This window comes from Lissotriton helveticus, chromosome 7, assembly GCF_964261635.1.
Source record: "Lissotriton helveticus chromosome 7, aLisHel1.1, whole genome shotgun sequence".
NCBI classification, from domain to species: Eukaryota; Metazoa; Chordata; class Amphibia; order Caudata; family Salamandridae; genus Lissotriton; species Lissotriton helveticus.
In genome coordinates this window covers 1922659749-1922680182 of record NC_136068.1, presented here as the reverse complement: position 1 = coordinate 1922680182, position 20434 = coordinate 1922659749, and the positions used below count along the sequence as shown (strand labels likewise).

The following is a 20434-nucleotide window of genomic DNA, read 5'->3' as shown; positions in this document are numbered from 1 at the left end:
ATTTTGTGGTTGCAGGCACTCTGATTTGGGGTTTGCGACCTAGAAAGTGTTTGGCCATGTATGAAATCCATTTTAGGAGTCTCTGCTTTTACTGACCCCTATAGTAGGTTTGCAGCTGGAATCTGAGTTGGTTTTTGGAAGGAGTGTGTTTTGGGCGTCATCCTGAATATCAATGGAAGGCAGATGTATCAATGGTTTTGCTACCAGAATTCTGATCGCAAATCATTGAGAATCTGCGGACTCCCAAGTTAGAATGGTAACTAATTTGCATACAAAAAAGGGGGGGTCTACCTTGGGTCTCTTCCCCTTTTCGAATTGTTGAAAATGTTAAGGGGACCACTGTCAACTCTCTCTAAGAAGCTTTCAAAACTTTTTTGTAATTTTTTTTATCAAGTGGTTCTGTAAGGAAAACTGGCTCTAAAATGTCTTTAAGTGGGATCAGACATGGTGGTTTGCTGGCCCTTACAGGCCACCATCCCTGTGACTGCATCCATTCTTAGTGCGTCACAATTTCCTATGTTAATGAATAATAATTGTGTAAGTTGAATTGCAACCCAGTCTGATTCGGAATTTTCTTAATCAACCTATTAGTTCATGGGTCGTTTAGCAAAATTCAATTCCAGTCTTAAATCCTGCTCGGACATTGTGACTAAAACCATGATCTATCTGGTCCATTGACTCCACATCAGCATCTGTCTGGAGAGTGTTGAATATTCCTCTGCCCTGAGCCCAGTACATAATGATAGGAATGTTCTCTGTTCATGCACCTTACACACCGTAACTTACCTCCTCTTCTTTCCTCCCATGTACAGTCCGGAGGCATTGAACGCGAAGAGACGCAGAGCGCTTTTATCTGCACCAAAGGTAGGTGGCCTTTAACTCTCCCTTACGGATAAATTGAGGTACCCTTGAACCCAGACTCACTCGTAAAATGTTGGCCATAATCCAGCTGTGCCTCTCCAGTGGCTAACACCAGTGAAGAAATGCACATTTCAGTACAGATAGCCTGGCACTTTGCCACAGAACTCCCTCCTACACAGAGGGTATCTTGTCGCTGGGTGTACAGTGGGTTTTCTGAGCCCAGATGGAAGGAGACAGAGGGCCATATGTATCAAGCACTAATGCGTTCGCAAACGCCGAAAAATTCACAGAATTTCGGCGTTTGCGAATGAATTAGTGCGAAATGGTATGTATCAAAGAGATCTGCGTGCAAAATAAGGAATCGCAAAATTTGCGATTCCTTATTTTGCGATTGCATTTAAGGAATCGCACATTTTGTGATTCCTTAAATGCAATGTATGAAGCAATGCAATGTATGAAGCATAAAAAAAAATGCAAATTGGCCTTAAGGAATCGCAAATTACCACCAACTTCAAGTTGGTGGTAAGTTGCGAATTCCTAGAAAAATGCACTTTTTTGCTTTTTTCAAAGTACAGTGTGAAGCACATACAGGCCCTTAGGGCATGTATGTGCACCACATGTGCACCCACGCTGATTTCAGGGGTGTAACAGGGTGTCCTTTGGACACCCCTGGACCCTTGAAATTATTCCCAATTTGCAAATCTCAAATTGCGAATCACAAATTGAGAATAACTTCCCATTCATTCCTATGGGCCTCCTGGCCCATAGAAATGAATGGGAAAGTATTCCTTAATTGCGATTCGCAATTTGATAATCGCAATTAAGGAATACTAAGAAATCGCTAAAAAATTGCGATTTTGTACATACATCCCTATTTGCGATTCTCATAGCGATTTCTAAAAAAAAATCGCTATTTGAGAATCGCAAATCAGGTTGATGATACATGTGGCCCAGCGGGAGGACATGGGAATGGGGAGGCAGGAGATGACCTCAATGTAGCACTAGAGCACGCATACCTGTAGCGTCCTCTGCCATTCCTTGGATATCGAGAAAAGCTTTATTTTCTTTATTGTGAGGAATCCAAGTGGAGTACCTCAAAGTCCTCCTGGTCCTGTATAAATCGGAGGATCTGCTGTGGTGGCTCTTTGGTTTCTGGTTAAGATTGGGTTTGAACTGGTTGAGCAGGACTTGTCCAGTGTTGGCATCTGGAAGTAAAGCTTTTCCTGGCAGTCCTAGGGAGTAAAACTGCTCGAAGTCTCTGAAATGGTCTTGGGACTGTCCAGCTCAGTGAACAATTTTTGTTGTTGTTCTGCTGAAATGAAAGCACCCAAGAAGCCACCAAGACGCAGGGAGTCAGTCAGCCATGAGTTGGGTTCTGAGAGGAGGGTGCCCTGGGCTGACAGATGTCGACCACTTTTGGGCGATAAAACCTGAGATCTGTTCATGAAAAACAACTTGAGAGCGATGCTACCGCTAGCGGACCTCGAATTCCAAAAGCTCCTCAAATATATTGTGACGACTGTGTGGATTTAAGTGGATCGTCAACCCTACCCCAGAAGGAGTTCTACTTTCTCGATCGACTCTAGGACGTGGGCTAGGTTATCAACCATTGTGCATGTAAATGACACCAGAAATGCATAAGGAATGGGTGGGATAAGAGTGGGGAGCCCCCTAGGGTTCAGAGACTGGTCAGGTGAACTGGTGCATAGACTAGTCTAAACAGCGGTGTTTTAACTTGTTGTTTGCTTTCCTGTGTGATCTTTTACAGATGGCCCTTCCTCGGAAACCATTGACTTGAAACTGCCCTCAAACCTGGTCAAAGATTCAGCCAGAGCATACATCACCTGTCTAGGTGAGTGAGGGGGGGGTGTCTTATATGGTGGTCGATGGTCTTTGCTGCTTGTAGCCTCCCCTGCAATGAGGGGGCAAGAATGATGTTTTGGCGGGAAGCGAGAGCGGCGACAAGGTTACACATTTCATTGCGGTAAGGCCGAGTTATCGCCTCTAAAACTCTCAGAATAAAGGTCTCTCTCCTGCACCATCGAGTACCTTCATTCTGCTGCACCTTTAATAACTCCAAAATGGATCGATAGGCTTCAATTGGTGGATTGCAAGCCGTGTTTATTTTTGTACTTACAACAATGGATCTTGGCAGGACTTCCTTCACTAAAATGTGCCTCTGTCATTGTCACACGGCAGTGGTCACTCGGATAGTGAGGGTGGGGAGAGAGAAAAGTACTTGGTGAAGTGGTTTGCTACATTCACCCAGTTAGATTATAAAGTCTGCCTCCGACCCAACCGATAATGTATGTGCACGCTTGAAAATTAATACTGCCCTCTCCATAAGCGGGGGGTGAGCTCCCCAAAAAGGGGTACATGGCAAAGTGGACATGGGATGGACCCTGCCTTGGTTCAGTAACACTAATTACATTTATAATGTTTGTTACTGTAAAATTGCTTGCTGTGTCCAATCAGACTCAGGAGGGACTAGTTGTGAACGTTAAGAGTTTAAAAATATTGCTGACCTAAACTCTGAGGCTAGGTGTGCATTTAGTCCCAGAGACCCATATTTTAATTCTGTAGAGCCTGTGTAGGGGAACGCTCAGCCTTCAGTAATAGACCAAGAACTGGGGCAGTTGCTTTACCTGGTAGATCACCCGTCAGTGCTCCCTCAGATCCAGTGTTGGTCTCAGGGATGCTCAGATAAGATCCCAAACTGGGCTGGACGCCGGAATATGCACACCAAAAGTATCGACTGCGGAATATTGACTACCACTATACGGTGAAGTTGAGTGTGTATGGGTAAGGGTATATTTGTTACCCTCCAGGAGGATGCATCTTCTCAAAGTACGTTGATGGGGATTTAGGAATAATTGGATGTGCAGTTAAGAATAGTTGATATATATACTGTAGTGATTGTGTCCTTTGACAAAACTATACTTACCTATGCATACTTACTTACCTTCATGCTACAGTGGTAGTCGGTTCTCTCCAGTCTTTATTTTTGTTGGGCGTCATAAACGAGTCGACATTCTGTTGACGGGCCCCAGAGCTATGGAGATTACATTAAATTTGTCGAGACTCCTTGGCAGGTACATGGCTGCGAGCAGCGTTGTCTTCTAATCTGACAAGTTGAGGCTACTTCAGGCGGATTACATACAACGTTCATCTTGAAATAAGATCTTGAAATAAGCCAGAAAATGAGGGCATCCTATGTGTGGAAATACATTCGAACATCCCCATACGTGGACACCACCACAAAGAGCAATCATTTAATGCCAGGTGTGCCTTTGTGTTGAAAGCAGCATCTGTCCTTGCATGCCTGTCCTGAGAGACAGTAACCGCCTTCCAAGAATTATACTGTCCCCCAAGCTTGTTCAATGTAGAGGCAGTCTAGGAACAGTGAGACCAAGAGCCACATCTCCACAGTTTGTTAAGCAGCACTGCTTGAAAGAGGTTACTGAAACACAATGTTACTCACTTTATTAAATTGAAAGTGTGAAGGTCTAAGTTAGCCGTTACCTGTGGTTGTGTCCTCAAGCTGCCTGTCTTGGTGGAGAACTGGGCAGCATCCCTCGCAAGAGGTAGACTGGAATCAGCTGGGCTAGAATTACAGCTTGCAGCAACCTCTCAATGTCCATGAAATGCTCCTCTGACTAAACAAGGAAGTAATGCTGTATAAATAATGAACATCACACATGTTACAATGCACAACCCCCAGTCAAGCTACTATTGATATATATTGTGATATCTGGGGCTGAACGGACCATAATATTTTGCGTAGTGAACTTAGCCCTTGTACAGAATGGTCAGGGTCTAGTGGTGATATGCGAACAAAGTGGAAATGTAAGCAATACTGTTTCAGAGACTACTATCCTGCACAGGGATGCAACAAAATGTGTGCCAAATGTCATCGTGTCTACAAGAAGGTAACCTAAGGACGTGAGCATGTAAAATGGTGGTGTTGCTGCTCGGGCCCAACGTAGACGCATGACAGTGGGATTCAAGCTTGTGGGTTGCACAAAAGAAATTCTTAACTCACTGCTGACATAGGACATCCAATGTTTCCTCTGACGTTCTTCACATCCTTTGACTCCCCATCACCAAGTGTAGGCAAATGTACCGACCGTAGCACACGCCAATGGGTGCTGGTCCATACTTCCTTATATGGTGTCCATGTTAGTGGCCGGATCCCTGCAGCTCGTGTGCCTGACCTCTCTTCCTCTCCCAGGTGATCCCATTGGACTCGCAATGCGGAACTTGAATAACCTTGTCCAGATGCCCTCCTCGTGCGGCGAGCAGAATCTAGCCAAGATCGAAAGCAACCTTGTGGTCTACAAGTATCTCGATGCCACCAAGAGCTTGACCCCGGAGAAAAAAGCAGAAATCTTGAACAACCTGAATGTTGGTGAGTATGTTCAACAACCCTCCTGCTCTTTCCAACACCGCAGCAACCATCTCTGGTTCTACTGTGCACATTTACATGTAGGGGTAGGGGGGGAGGGAGATGTGCTGCTGCATGTTGTGTACCTGTATTTGTAGAAGGCTCTTCAGAGTTCTTGACCCCTCCAGCACACCATAGCAGCTCCTGCTCATAATGATTGCTTAGGACCTGAAATATCATTGGCCGTGACGCACACTGAGCAAATTGTGCACCAACTCTTTTCGACCCGCCAGGCGTTTTACATTGCGGCCGATGTACGGATTAGATGCATCACAAAGCGGATGCTCCCATTTTCTGTTAAAACCTCCTCCCTCATTAATATTAATAAGACGGGATGCAATATACGACTCTCTCCCTCAGAAGGGCTGCAAATGCAGGGAAGGAGGCTTGCAAGGGCCAGTGGGCCGCCATGCATGGGTTCGCATTCCTGACAGGATTTATTTTTCTATATAGGACAGGCACTACTTTGGGGAAAAAATAGGTTTCTTCTCATAATGACATCAGGTGACCACTGTCTGGTCCTTCCGAGGGGGGGCACAATCCCTTTTGCAAATTCTACACCAACTCAAGTTAGGAGTCCCTTTTAATAGTTTGTGGCAATTATTGTAGTTGCAAAGCACTGATGCACACAATCAGAAATCCCAAATTTGAGGAGCATGCCCCTTTCATGCTTCCATATAAAGCATGAGTTTCTGCAGGCTTTACACCCACAAGTGTTTTTATACATGAGGTCTTTAGTGCTTAAAGTAGAGTTGCAGAGCCACCACCTCTAGCTGTGGGGTTCAAATCCTCACACTACTTGATGATGTGGTCATCTATCTAGGAACGTGTGAAGTTAAGTGTTTCCTTTGCTGATTTTAATATTTTTAAAACTTTGCATGTTTTGCCAAGGTTGTGAGGGGGACATTTTGCAAAAAGACTTTGTGGGAAATAAGTATCAGTGGACCCCATTTTTAGCAGAAGAACTGTCTTGCAGTATTTTTGCAAAACCTTTTTCAAAACATCGTCGCGCACAGGCATTCCGACTGACCCCTTAATTAGTTTAGTCTATATAATCCCTAGATGACTGCTTAAATTTAAAGAGTAAATGACTTCTCCTGAACTAGGTTAATACTTCACTGTCCATATATGGACTCTGAACCCCTCCACGGATGCTCCAGTGACCAGGAGCCATCCAAGATCTTCAAATGCAACACACCTGGGTCTGGAAGCATGTGACACACACACAGATGCTGCAAGAAGTGGGAGGGAGGCGGCACAGCTGCACGAGGGGTGGAACACACAGAGCATTTATTACCCTTGTATAGGAAATCCACAAGGGACTACAGGCCTAGTAGAAATCTGTATAACTTAAAGGCGATCAATGCAGGTTTGCTGTACCATAGAAATAGGCTCATAACTCCCACTCTTCTCTCTAGCCGTGTACTGTACTTTACCTCCAAACTGGTCTTCTCAAGAAGCTGCACAGGCCAAGAAGCTTCCGGTTCCACCTCCTCTCTCCAGTCCAACTTCATGTGGTGGTCCTTCGAAGGGAGGGAGAGGTTAGGTGATGAAGATGGCGTGTAACTCAGTTAGGAAGGATACACATGCACTGTATACATAATACCACATAACTACCTACCGTTCACGTGTCTCAAGTGATACCCAGTCAGTTTAAATGCTTTGTCCTAGGTGTCCTCCTAACCCACTTTCATGTATGTCTGTCCCTTTCCCTGTCTCTCTCCAAAACCTCCTCCACTCAGCAATTCAGAGTGTAACAGTACAATAGCTCACAATACATAGGCGAGACAGATAACGCACAAATGTAGAGTATGTTCTAACTTACACATACTTTTGGGTTGATGTAGATCCGTGCAGGACTCTGAACTGAATCCAATGCTTGTAGTAACTCAACACCAGGTCCTTGCATGTCGTTCGTTCTGTGCTGGGCGGAGCTTCTGAGGTTAGATGCTAACCCTTGGTGTGCCTCGTTCTATTGTGCACTATTGTGTGATAATGGCCTTATTCTGCTGCTTCTTGAACTTTTTTCAGGGTATGCTCGGCAGCTCGCGTTCTATAACACTGCCGGGTACTTCACCACCTGGCCACGAGAGCAAGGCAACTGGAATCCACCAAGCAACATATGGTAAGAGGGCCAAACACTTGCAAGTAGATATTGGATCTGACTTGGGATGCTTTTAACCCCAAGGCATCAATACAGATAAAGAAATCCTTATGTGAAGAGCACTGATGAGCACTCCACCTGTACAAAACTCTCTAGACTGTACGACCCATGCAGAGCGAGAAACCGTCTCCGTTGCTGTTGCATGCATTGTAATAAAATAAAGGGCGCAAGGAGAACACCCATTTGGGATTACGCACAATGACTATACACAATGAGAACTTTCACAATATCACTCAAAATCAAACCAAAGCATGCCATTTACTCCACTCACAGAATGCAAATAGGCATGTGCACTTGAGGTTCACCTCACAAAGCACCGCAAACTGACGTGTGACACACATTAGGAATCACTGCCCTCACTTCAGATGTCTGAAATATGGAAATCTAAAAACACCAGTGGTCCACAAATGAATAAACCCCACTAAATGAAAACACTAGCAGCCTGATTCATCAAGCTAAATTGCACTCGCAAAGGGCAAGATTCTCAGAATCTTGCCTTTTGCGAGTGCAATGTTTGCATTTGGGATTCATCATCCCAAATGCAAAATTCGCTATTGAAGAATTCGCACATTTGCGAAGAATTGCATTTAAGGAATCTCTATTTGAGATTCCTTAAATGCAATTCATGAAACATTTTAAAATTGCGAAATTGCAATTTTGGGCCGCTATTTACCGAGAGGTCAGACCTCTCGGTAAATAGCAAAAACTTAGAAAAATGCATTTAAATGCATTTTTCTAAGTTGCATGTTACACACACACATGTCCTTTCGACATGTGTGTGCGCAACACCAATGTAGATTACATTTCAGGGGTGCTACAGGGTGTCCTTTGGACTTCCCTGCACCCTTGAATTTGCATCCTTATTTGCGATTAGCTAATTGCTATTCGCAAATAAGGAATAACTCGCCATGCATTCCTATGGGCCTGTAGGCCCATAGGAATGCATGGTGAGTTATTCCTTATTTGCGATTAGCAATTTGCTAATCTCAAATAAGGAACATGTAGGAATCGCAATATTTTTTGCAATTCCTACATGAATACCGTTTTTCAAGTCCTTAATAGCGATTCCCTATGATTCGCTATTAGGGGCTCGCAAAACGGGAGAATGATGAATCAGGCTGTAGATCCTGCCAGCCGTGCAAATATTCTCGGTCACTGCGGGAAGAATTACGCATGCAGATAACACAAGAAATGGGTTCACCTCCTATTCCCAAAAGAGACTGGGTGTAATTTGACAGTGGTCAAGGAGTTCCGAAAAGTGTTAATTTTCATTTGACAACAAACTACAAAAATCAGTAGTTTTGATGTCTTTCGACAATCACTATCACTAAATTAAATATTTTAGCCCGATTTTTTTATTTTATTTTTTTTTTATTTTTTTTTTTTTTATTTCTACTGAGTCAAGCCATATACATTTCTTAACCTAAAGCATGTTGACACTTTATTGAAATGGGCCCTAATGCAGAAAGGCAGTGATTGCCTACCGCTAAGAGATCATCATTTTTAACACATACAGAAACTTGACTGACTGTGTGAACAAATGAAGTGTCCACATAGAGTACAAATTTCATTAGACATAAAAATTAACATCTTGGAGCTGTTACCCGTTACAGCTGCAACGTTTTGGTCCATGAGCTCCAAAGGTGAAGGGACATCCACGCTGCGTTAAATTGTTTGTTAGAATTGTGCCAGTGTTGTGTTCCTGGCTCTTTCCTGTGCGGTTCTAGGTTCCTCTACTCCTCAAGGGACCATTCGCATCTCAATGGTTTTGTTCCCCACAGAGCGGGCTCGCGCCTCTCCATGGTAGTGCACTGCTGTAAATGAAATTAATGCAACACGGAGACTGTACACAATGCGTTCTGACAGTCCCACTTTGCATTAATGAGCCTCTTACTGGTGGGACTTATTCTGTTAGGATAAAGGACCAGGTCTACTTAGCGGACCCTGAAAACGTACCGTACAATGGCACGTTCTGTGTGTTTACCTTTGCATCCCCATAAAAACCAATACTGTGCATAGGTTGAACCAAGGTACATGCACCTAGGACAGTACCAGTGGATTTTTTAATTAATTGACCAGGCCAGTTCAGGAAGACCTCCCCCTTGGTGGGGAAGAGCTTTAATCTTCTGGCACCCATCCACCTTGTGCCCCACATCCATGCCCTCTGCCAAGGTGGGTCCAAGGCCCTGAAATAGGCAGACACAACAGTCTTTCTTAAAGGAGTGGAGAAAAAATCCTTAGTCTCCAAAAAAAACCTCTGAATTACTTGTCTCACTTTTGGCAACAAATAGAGTGCATTTACAGTGTATTTTAGTAGAGGAACGTTGATTCTCTGTGCAGCCGCCCTTTCAGGAGCACGCCACCTTTGCAGCGTACACCAGAAATGCCTGCATTCTATTGTCACTAAGTCTGTCTTCTATGTCTTTCAGGCTCACTGCTAGGGCTTACGCTGCTTTTGTTAATGTGAAGGATCTCATCTATATTGATGAGAAAATCCCCAGACAGGTTGAGAGTTGGCTGTCACGGCAACAGAACAAGACGACTGGAGCCTTCCACAGTGATGGTCGGGGCTACAACAATCTTGTTAATGTGAGTACCTCGCGCTTTCAAATGTCCGACGGATCTCCTGGTAAGCCTTCTGAACGCTTCACTTGCACCACATGGGTTAAGGTAGCCATCCAGGTAGGGGTGCCTGAAACCCTAATGAAAGCAAAGAACACTGGTCACCCTGATCCCCAGTTGAGGTGTAAAGGGCAGCCCTGTTTGGCGTGATGTAGAACATTCACAACCATGGCCCCCACGTGCCCCTGCACCTACCAATCAAATTCTAGCAGCCTCCATGCCAGTAATACTGCCTCTTGTTGTTCATTCTGTACCTTGCCCATTCTGATGGATTTGGTTTGCATGTCTTCCTTTGCATGTCTTCCTTTGCATGTCTTCCTTTGCATGTCTTCCTTTGCATGTCTTCCTTTGCAGGTCCTCCTTTGCAGGTCTTCCTTTGCATGTCTTCCTTTGCAGGTCCTCCTTTGCAGGTCCTCCTTTGCAGGTCCTCCTTTGCATGTCTTCCTTTGCAGGTCTTCCTTTGCAGGTCCTCCTTTGCAGGTCCTCCTTTGCAGGTCCTCCTTTGCAGGTCCTCCTTTGCAGGTCCTCCTTGGCACGTCCCTGCTCCTTTATTCTTTCTCTTCTCTTCCAGATGGTCTGTAGTCTTTGCATCTCATTCCTTTTCCAAAACCCTTCTAGAGTGAAGCTGCAGTGATACTCTGGACCAAGACAGCTGAAAATTGACTGCGCCTTTCCGCTTGGGTCTGATTCTCTCTGGAGCTTCTTGGAATTAGGGAGTTACGCACGGATCCTCTGTCCTGAGAATCAGCAGAGCTCTCAACAAGGCAAACCTCGTGCCTACAGTGCGGCCGCCTCCGAAGGCTATGAGCTGGACCGCTTGCCTCGTTGAGTTTCTTTGGCGCTCTACACACAAGCTCGTGCCTGCTCCTCCGTGATATTGGCCTCTTAGGAGGCTCTTTCCCAGAGACCACTAATATGGGTAGCAAGCCTGTCCGTAAGAGACCTCCTCTGATTTACAACATTACAATCAGAATCTTCATATACTGTACTTCTCATGATCCAATTGGTTCAGAAGTCACATGTCTCCTGTCACTGATGCATGACATGCAAGGTCATTTCATGCAGTAGCACATGTTGGGGCAAAGGTTGTGTGAGGGCATTTCTAAATAATCCAACTTTTAGCTAATTACTGGTTTTAAAATCTTGAAATACCCAAAGTCTTCTTTCTTGGGAGTATTGTCAAGTATTTTGGGGGGCAGAGTAAGGTACCTGCTCTATGGGTGCCCACTGTCTCCAGGCAAAGCATCAGTGAAGGTCTGGTCTGCAACCAGGACCCACCTTTTGTTGTGGATCAATGGAAGCCATTAACAAAAACCTGCCTGAGGATTGAGGAAGGAATCTCTTTATTTCCATGACTTTCTGATCCACATGCAGCCTCTAACAGAATCTCTCTATCGCTCCCTCACTACCCTTCTTCCCCTCCATCTGCCACCTTCTTTCTCTCTCCTCATTTTTTCCAGCTTTTAAAATGTATTTGTTCCCAGCCTGCCTCTTCACTACTTTGCTCTTTTCCTACCCATCATTTTCCTTCTTCCTTTGTCAGTCAATACAGTTGTCCTTCGCTTTCCTGTCTAGCTCTCCTCCCTGTTTCATCGCCAGCCTAACTTCATGTTTTATTGTTTTACTTCTGCAGGATGACCCTTCATTTACCGCCTTCATTGCCTATTCCTTCGTAAAAGCCGGGAACAGTGTTTCGGTAAGGGACTTCTTTTTTCATTGCCCACCTTCGCTCCCCACTGTTCCCTAAACTGGCTCCATGGTAAACCAGCACTGACACAGACAGTAGCCTGGCTTTATAGGCCTGAGAGTGCATCACTCAACTGACCAGTTTTGGTGAGGATGTGTGAGTTGGTGAAGTCAAACATGCATGTATCCATTCATCCAGCCACTGACTGAGTGCATGGACAGAGCGGTGGACAGTGGAGAAGCGTGGCTCAATAGTTAGAGCGGCAGACCCTGATGCAGAGGTCTGGCCCTGGACCAGGGTTTAATTCCCGCCTCGGAGGCTCTTGGTCGCAATCTCCCTGGACCTGATTCTTCTCGCCTCGATGCCTAGTCTAATCATGGGTCCCACTCTGCACCTCTGGGCAATAGCTTGCTTAATCTCCACAACGGCCCCAGCAGCGCTTGGATGCCTGGCTTCACCTTGGGGGTGCCCAGGAGTGGACATTTCACAGGAAATCCAGGATGGGTTCCACAGCGGTATGAATACAGCACTACGAGACCTCTGGGTAGAAGTGCGCTATATAAATACAAACACATTTACATTTACAGATAAAGGGGTGTGTGGCTGAGAGAATGAATGAGTGAATGGGTCAGTGAGTGACTGGGTACAGGTGGGTGGAAATGAGCACATGAATGCGTGTGAAGCAGTGTCAGGAGGGGAGAGTGGCCTCCAACAGGACCATGGCCCCCGCTACAGAATGCCGTAGACGATATACTATAGATCCCTGTAAATCAGTGTTGTGCTACGTTGACGAACTACAACATCCATCAGCCGGTTGCCAAAATGTTTTTGATATGTACTACAACCGTGCTACATTGTCCTTGCTACTGTCTTGATCCTTTCTTGTTAATCCTTTTTTTGTACTGTAAGTTTTTAAATGTTAATGAACTGCTATTTTTTTTAACTTTAGCCTAACTCTAGTACTCCCTCCCCTAATCCTAACTCTTAATTAAGCAGGAATTGTATTTTTTCTAACCTTAAAACCTGCCTCAACCCTTGTTTTTCTGTTTTTGAATATTACTTTTATTAGATTAATACTTTTTCTTAGTTTTATTCAAGTTTTAGTATACATTTATTATGCATAAGTCAATAATTGTATGATTTAGTGAGTAACAATATACCAGACCGATGCAACTCTACACGCACATAGGTCTGAGGTCCTCCCCGAGGGTGCTTTTGTGATATTATGTGGTCAGGCATTACACGTAATGCTGTACCCCATGGAAACGCCTGAAGATCAGGGGACCAATCAATGGACAGGTGGGAATAGTGTGGTCGGAGGAAACCTGACCTGCAGGAAGCTTGGAGCGCCCCCTACTCCCAGAAATTCAGCAAATTGTCACATACACTAGACCGCGAATGTGTGTGTCTGTGCGTGTGTGTGTCTTTGCGTGTGTCCAGAGTCCCATTTGGTCTGATAGCCCTTCAGGCTGGAGCATATTTCAGTGCCTACAATCTGTCGGCTGACAAATCAGATCTGTCTAGTGGGCAGGGTAGGTCAGTGTCTGGACGGGTCCTTGTGTGATGTCAGTCTCGGGGACTGCACACCAGCAGAAGGTGCATGTGAGGTTGGACCATTCTATTCCAGGCCTTGTGTATAACCCTACAGAGCCTGTCCAAAAACACCAGAGCTCCTCTGTTTCTCCCTCCCCATCCTAGACGCTGAATAAGTGCGGTCCTGCTATCTTACAAAAATGTATTCTTTGTCCTGAGCAAAATTCTCGCTAGCGCCAGAAGGCGCGTACATCCTAACACACAGGAAGTACGCGAAATTGTACCTGCCCAAATGTGGTTGGCAGGAGAAGTGCCCCTATAGCGGTCGCCATCTTATAATGGAGTCTCTGCGTCTTTCTCCTTATTTACTTCCCTTACTAAGAATAATTGGGATCACAGTACTCTTCCATGGGGTTTTCTCTGACACCCCAATTAGACTAACCATGATATTGTGTATAGTTATAGGTTGCATCTTGTTGTATCCCTGAGGAAGTCGGTGGGTGATGTCCCAGTGACACAGCACGTGTAGGCTACATTTTCCTCTGACTCTGAATATACCACTCTAGGTGTATTGATGTACTGTTGGATGTGATGCAACTGAAATATGAAGTGAACACCTGGAATTAAAGAAGTTTCCAACAAAATACGCGTACGAACACTTTCCACTTCCACTTTCCACTTCCAAGAAAACGATCAATCGTTTTTGGCATGCAGCTGCCTGTCTTGCTGTGTTGAGATTTTTCTTCTTTGGTTGCATGCAAGACACTGAAGCTCAGAGGGGAAGGTATATGAAAGGTCCTAGAAAGAAGGTTGTTCTCGAAGACTTGTGATGGGCAGATGTCTGCTGCTGAGCCTTCCGGTCCATTGCATTCAACTCAGCTGTCAAATTCTGCGGTTGAGAGTTGATTGAACAAAGCAAGTGTCTGGATCTTGGCCACCGCAGTCCTCTGAGGGTTGTGGGGCTGGTGGGCCTGGTATCATGTTTTCAAAAGGAAGTATTAGAACTATAGGTTTGCCACACTATGGTATACAATGAAGTCACAGAAGTCCTGAGCCTGGGGAGTGTTAGTGGTGATGCACTTACAGTTGTGAGATTCTCAGCGGATCCTGTGGAGTTTCCTGTTGGAGCACATGGCACTGCTGCTCCAGAAAGAGGGGTCTTCTTCCTTTCTTCTTGAAGTTGTAGATCCTGTTGAGTGCTTGAGATGGGTTTTGTCATGGATGTTTCTGGATTTTTCCAATTGCTGTTGAAGTACATCCATTTGTGTTCATCTCTATTTCCCTTTATTGTTCCAGGCATCTTTTATTTATGGTTCATGATTGATTTGGGAGGGGAGTGTTTTTGAATGCTTTTGGAGAGCAAATTGAACTATCATCGGTCAGATATAAGAATAACTACCAATACAGTCCAGTCAGTAAGCTTGGATTTGTTCCATTGTTGCAGGTGGATGACATAACTGTTTGGTCCTGAATGTGAATGTGGGATGAAGTAGTGATTAACAAAGATGGTAATTTCATTGCATGTGATGAATAAAGGCAGGTTGAAGATTGTGCCCTGGCTGTGTCCAGCGATTGTATGACCAAATATCGAAAGACAGAAAATCGACCTACAAAAATATTGAAACAGAAATATCGACATAAATATCGAAGTCCTATCTACATAAAGGCAAGTAAAAAAATATCGAAAGAGAAATATTGTAAACAATATCGATGTTAAAAATATATTTTTTAATGTAAAAATAAGTTGAAAAATTACATAATTTACAAAATTATAGATATAAACATTTAAACATATTTAAAAAATAACTAATACATATCATTTTAAAATTAATTAAACATTACATATAAACTAATATATACTTACTCCACATATTGCAACAGTAAGGAAAGCGTTGGATAGCGTAGGGGTAAAAATTACTATTCCCACTCCAGTGATTGCAACAGTAGGGAAAGCGTTGGATAGCGTAAGGGTTACATTAACATACTTATCAATTACATGTTTTTTATAAAAACAGAACATTAATAATTAATTTAAAAAATATTAATAAATACCAATAAATTAATATTTACTTAACATTAAATTACATCCCACACTATTCCCCCTTTAACGCACAACACACTACACATACAAAAAACACAATTAATGTAACTATCAATTAATCAATAACAATAATATACTTATAAATTAACTAATTCATAAATATCACCAATTAATCAAATGAATAATTAACAATAAATTAGCAATAACAATAAATAATAATCAATAAATGAATTCTAATTAATATAATTAACTAATTAAAATGTATTACCATTTATTAATTCACAATTAATCATCCATACCAATTAATAAAAACATTTAATTAATTATAATTACATTACTTCCTACCCTATTCCCCGATAAACCCACAACCCGCTCTGAAACTAAAACACAAAATTTACTATGACAAAATTACTAATTTCTCAACATTTATTTTAAAATTTATAAAAATACATTAAAAAAAAGTTTAACATACATATGAAATGCATATTAAAATACACAACAGTAAAAAAAAGTCTAACAATATTTTTGCTTACTTCCATATTACTCACTTCGATATTTAAAAAATTGATATTACTTACATTGGAGTCGATCTGCTGGTCAACGATATTCTTGTCTTCGATATTCTGTCCCTACGATATTAAAAACCTGATATTAATGTAGTTCGATATTTGAAATTCGATATTTTGACTGCCCACCGTGTCCAGCCCAGCAATTAGCCAAGAGCTTCCAGGATTGTTTTGTGGAGGGAAGTGTTTGTTGGAGGCTTTGTTGAACGCACTAAAGTTTCAGAACCCCAAGGATGTAGAGGAATTTTATTTAGAAAGCTGGTGTCAAGGTAGACCAAGCAGAAGGCTCCATTCAGCTGTGGCCTGTCGAGGTAGGAATGCACATGACGAAGATGGAATTCGCTATGCAGCGGTCTATCGGAGATTTGGATTGTGCCATGAGAATGTCTTCAATGTTGGCACTTTAAAGCGACTCTGTGAAGACCATAGTTAAGCTTGCTTTGGTTACCCCTCAAAGTAGTCTAATCGGTTGGTGTCCTGGTGTGATTGCACCATGGGCTACCCCTGGAGCATTGTCTTAAAGGCCATTTTTCATTGAAGATCAGGTGATCTGTTTTTGAGTCGGATTTTAGGTTGAATTTGTTTTATCTGCTCTTATTCAATGGACCAAGCAAGCGAGGAGATCAGAGCAGATAGAAAGTGGATGGAGAAAGGCATGGATTCAGGGTGCCACATGAGTGGAAAGGAGAAGCATGTACAGGATAGCGGGAAGATGAAACTACGAGAGACCGAGAAGGATGAATCTAAACTAACCTGGTTACTTCAAGTGTTCTGCTTCCTGCTCCAAATTGTGAAGTAAATACTTAACTGAGCTAGTGGGGACTGCCAAGGCTGGGGGTGAGGTTGGGTAGTGCGCAAGGAGGTCAAAGATGACTTAACAATGACATTAGCACCACTGTATCTACAGTCGAAGGGTGAGTTGGCATGCGACCTTCCCAGTGCACCCATGTATTTCAGTGGAGACCTCAGGCGTGTTCCTCGTGCTAATTCATGGATGTCGTCGTCCATTGGTGGAAGATGTTCATTGTACTTAATGCATTTTGTAAGAATCTGCATCTAGACCCTCTTGCTGCAGGTCATTCTTGCATCCGGACTACAAGGCAGTCCTGAGATGGTCATTTTCTAATGTTTGCAAAGTGTGAGTGGTGAGAGGGTGGGTCATTTCAACCCATATCTTCTACAACTGGAGAGGCTCCTGTTATGACTTGGGTAGAGATGCGATGAGGTGTCTCCTCTGTGTGCCGCATATGTTCATAAAGTAACACCTGCCTCCAAGCGACATTCCCCTTGAACCTTCTTCCTGTTTCTGATGCCCCAATCACCCCTCAATACGCAGGTCCTGGTTTGGCCTCTGCTCCTCCTGATCTTACAAGTATCTTTCTCTTTCATTGTTGCAGCACCCAGTGGTACGCGATGCCATGAACTACTTGAACAGCATTGTGGAGTCCTCAGATGATACCCATGCACTGGCACAGATGTGTTCCTTCTACGCCCTGGCAAACGATGAGAAGAAACAGAATCTTCTGCTGGAGAAGCTGGCGAGCATTGCAGTCAAGGATGGTTTGTGCCATTTCTTCTTTCAAGTGTTACTCTGCAGTTGAGGCTTGTCGAGGGGAATATAGCACGTTACAATGCGTGCTTTTACTACGCGGTAGGTAACTACACGGGCGTTACAGCGATGCCATTACCACACAAGTCATTACATCGATTTGCAGTAGATTGCGCTGTAACATTAGCAATGTATAATTTACTATTCCACCTCCAGGCTACGCAACAGTCGGAAGGTGTTGGAATAGTAAATTATACTATTCCTTATGTTAGAGCGCCATCTACTGCAGGTCGGTGTAATGATTTGCGTAGTAATGGCATCCCGTTGTATCAACAAGGTTGTTGTAACGACCGCGTTGTAAAGGCATCTCGGTCTAATGACCGCGATGTAAAGGCTGTTTCCCGTCGTGGGTGATGTCTGCTATCTTGATTTGAATAGTGAAACACCAGCCGGCAGAAAAGAGATCCAAGTTGCTAACTTTGTCAACTTGCAAAATTAGTTAATAAACTTAGCAAGCTTTCCAAAGTGCAAGGATTGCAAAGTTTAAAAAAAGGCGACCGTTTCGGTGGCCCTGTCCAGTTGCTGTGGACCACTGGTGGGCTGCTCCTGGTCCTAATGAAGGCGTCTGATCATTGGTCCCAGGTGTGGCTGCTCCCTGTCCTAATGAACGCGTCTGGTCATTGGTCCCAGATGAGGATTCTCCTGGTCCTAATGAACGCGTCTGGTCATTGGTCCCAGGTGAGACTGCTCCTGGTCCTAATGAACGCGTCTGGTCATTGGTCCCAGGTGAGACTGCTCCCGGTCCTAATGAACGCGTCTAGTCATTGGTCCCAGATGAGGCTTCTCCTGGTCCTAATGAACGCGTCTGGTCATTGGTCACAGGTGAGACTGCTCCTGGTCCTAATGAACGCTTCTGGTCATTGGTCCCAGGTGAGACTGCTCCCGGTCCTAATGAGCGCGTCTGGTCATTGGTTCCAGGTGAAACTGCTCCTGGTCCTAATGAACGCGTCTGGTCATCGGTCCCAGGTGAGACTGCTCCCGGTCCTAATGAACGCGTCTGGTCATTGGTCCCAGGTGAGACTGCTCCTGCTCCTGGTCCTAATGAACGCGTCTGGTCATTGGTCCCAGGTGAGGCTGCTCCTGGTCCTAATGAACGTGTCTGGTCGCTGTGTGTGGAATGCACTGGGGGAGTCATGGCAGTGCCTTGAAGAGCAGGTTTGATGAACAAGGCTATGCTGCAGTCTAGGATATTTAAGGACCGGGGAAAAGAACCTTGTAGGTGGGCAGTGGGACCCTGGGTGCAGCAGCAGAGGCGCTGAAAGGCACGCTATGCAGAAAGGTAGACTTGTTGCAGGCACTTGGAGCCCTGGACTTGGCAGGGGGCTTCTAGTCTGCAGTTAGATTAATTCTGGGATCAATCAATCATTAATTTGTAGAGCGCACTACATATCCACAAGGGTTACAAGGTGCTGAGGTGGGTGAGGTTGCTGTTGCTATTGGTTGAACAGCCAGGTCTTGAGTTGTCTCCTGAAGGTTAGAAGGTCTTTGGTTTGTTGTAGGATGAGGGGAAGGGTGTTCCAGGTTGTGGTGGCGCGGTGGGAGAAGGATCTGCCTCCGACTGGTTCTATGGATGCGTGGGACGGTGGCCAGGGAGAAGTCTGCTGAGCGGAGTTTCCTGTTGTGTGCGTAGAAGGAGAGTCGACTGAGGTAATCTGGGCCAGTCTTGTGGAGTGCCTTGTGTGCATGGATCAGGAGCTTGAAGGAGATTCTTTTGTCGACAGGAAGCCAGTGCAGGTTCCTGAGGTGGGGGGGTGATGTGGTCGTGACGTGGGACTTCGAGGATCAGACGTGCAGAGGCATTCTGGATTCTTTGCAGTCTGAGCTTGGTCGATGTGCCGGCATAGAGGGCGTTTCCGTAGTCCAGTCCGCTGCTTACTAGGGCCTGGGTGACTGTTTTCCTTGTGTCTGTCTGGATCCATCTGTAGATCTTGCGGAGCATACTGAGGCTGTTGAAGCAGGTGGAGGAGACCGCGTTCACTTGTTTGGTCATGGTGAGTTTCAAGTCGAGGATGACTACCAGGTTGTGTGCATGGTTGGTGGGTGCGGGGGGTGTCCCCAGTGACGCGGGTCACCAGGAGTTGTCCCATGCTGAGGGGTTGGGTCAGAGGATGATGATCTCCGTCTTGTCTGTGTTAAGCTTAAGGTGGCTGTCCTCTATCTATTCGGGGACGGCCTTCATTCCCTGGTGGAGGTTGGATTTGGCGGGGAGGGGGTCCTTGGTGAGGGAGAGGATCAGTTGTGTGTCGTCTGCGTAGGAGATTATGTTGGGGTCGTGATGTCGGGCGATGCGTGCAAGGGCACCATGTAGACGTTGAACAGCGTCTGGCTGAGGGAGGAGCCCTGCGGGACGCCGCAGATCTCGGAGGCTTCGTATCGGAATGGTGGGATGCGGACTCTCTGGGTTCTACCAGAGAGGAAGGAGATCCAGTCCAGGGCCTTGTCTCGGATCCCTGTGTCATGGAGTAGAGTGCGTAGTGTGCGATGGCAGACAGTGTCGATGGCGGCGGAGAGGTCCAGAAGGATGAGGGCTGCCGTCTCGTCATTGTCCAGTAGGATCCTGATGTCGTCTGTGGCGGCGATGAGGGCGGTCTCGGTGCTGTGGATGCTGCGGAATCCTGACTGGGAGGGGTCTAGGATGCTGTTGTCTTCGAGGTATCGGGTGAGCTGGATGTTGACTATCTTCTCGATGACCTTCGCTGGGAACAGAAGCAGAGAGATGGGCCGGATGTTTTTGAGTTTGCTCGGGCCCGCTTTGGGTTTCTTCAGTAGGGTGTTGATCTCAGCCTATTTCCAGCTCTCAAGGAAGGTCGTGGTCTCGAAGGAGAGGTTGATGATGTTGCGCAGGTGGGGTGCGATGGAGCTGCCAGCTTTGTTGAAGATGTGGTGTGGAAAAGGGTCAGACGGCGA

At 45.0% G+C, this 20434-nt stretch overlaps 1 pseudogene across 1 annotated transcript in view; it reads left to right on the top strand.

The window, feature by feature from the left end:
* LOC144770899 (alpha-2-macroglobulin-like) overlaps positions 1-20434 on the top strand; it is a 198468-nt pseudogene that overhangs the window by 159691 nt on the left and 18343 nt on the right. Inside the window, exons 22-28 of the transcript XR_013599063.1 lie at positions 813-864; positions 2630-2713; positions 5093-5269; positions 7337-7430; positions 9899-10058; positions 11725-11787; positions 17316-17478. The product of XR_013599063.1 is annotated as an alpha-2-macroglobulin-like (transcript). The remainder of the gene's footprint in view (positions 1-812; positions 865-2629; positions 2714-5092; positions 5270-7336; positions 7431-9898; positions 10059-11724; positions 11788-17315; positions 17479-20434) is intronic.